The following is a 1,114-nucleotide window of genomic DNA, read 5'->3' as shown; positions in this document are numbered from 1 at the left end:
TTGGTCTAAAAATAACTTTGGTGAATTTCACATAACCCAATTATTCTCTCTTGATGGTATTTAAGAATTTGAGAATTTGAGAATTTGTTTGAGAATTTAGGGGCAAAGCGTGATGCACTGATTCATATCAAAGCAGAGTTTCACAAAAATCAGAAAATAAACCAAGGTTATTAAAAAGAAAGAAAAGAAAAAAGCTAACCTTTGCACTGGCCGGGAATCGAACCCGGGCCTCCCGCGTGGCAGGCGAGAATTCTACCACTGAACCACCAGTGCTTCGTACATAAGTGTTCCTGCTGATAAATAGGTCACTTTTGTCGTGCACTTCTACGATCTCCGAAGTGTTGGAGGAAGATATCAAACATCTCGCTGTTATTTCCCGGTGTCCTTGATAGGTGTTAATCGAGACAAGATTCAAGCGTGCAGAGTCACCTGGCTGACTAGGGCGGCTTCCTTTGCCCAAGGGTGGGGATAGAGATCACATAGGTCTATATAGGACTGAGATGGCTAATGTACTCCCTCGTTCATATTCCGTGAAATATATTTAACTGACTACAATTACAGGCGCGGATCCAAGAGCCCATAACCCGGAGCAAGCAACAACCTCGTTCCCAGGATTCTCTTCTACGAGGTTGGGGGTTTTAACTGACCATAAGTTACTTTTCGAACGATTTTGGCGGGAATTCAGAACAGCTTTTTGAGTCCCACGAAATAATCAGCACAACCTACAGCCCTGAAAAGGATATTTGTGATATTTTTGACCTTTTAATGTCGTTTAGTTTTCCTTTTCCATATCTTATCTTTCGAATGTGCTCATGGACGGAGCGGAGCTTCCATTTTCGGAGCAAAAGTGCTCCAAAATGTATATTAAAATAAACCGGACCGTGAAAAGGACTCTTTAATGGGCTCCTGATATAAGATATTTCTTTACACTGTAAATTGTAATTGTAAATATCTTATTATCCACGCCCCTCGGGGCTTTTCAGGGATAATTTACAACACTGGTTGGGGGACTTTGCCAGACTGCTTAAGGTGCAGTTTACAAGTAATGAAGGAATGAGTAATGATGCCCCCATACATGACTGTGACTTTTAATCGATAACTGGATGAGTAAACA

General features: G+C 41.3%; 1 non-coding gene across 1 annotated transcript; it reads right to left on the bottom strand.

The window, feature by feature from the left end:
* Window positions 1-202: 202 nt before the first annotated feature.
* Trnag-gcc (transfer RNA glycine (anticodon GCC)) lies at window positions 203-273 on the bottom strand. The gene has a single exon. It is a non-coding gene; the product is annotated as a tRNA-Gly (tRNA).
* Window positions 274-1,114: the final 841 nt, after the last annotated feature.

The sequence above is a fragment of the Porites lutea genome, chromosome 3 (genome assembly GCF_958299795.1).
Source record: "Porites lutea chromosome 3, jaPorLute2.1, whole genome shotgun sequence".
Taxonomy (NCBI): Eukaryota; Metazoa; Cnidaria; class Anthozoa; order Scleractinia; family Poritidae; genus Porites; species Porites lutea.
The sequence above is the reverse complement of the archived record's forward strand: the minus strand, read 5'-3'. Positions and strand labels throughout refer to the sequence as shown.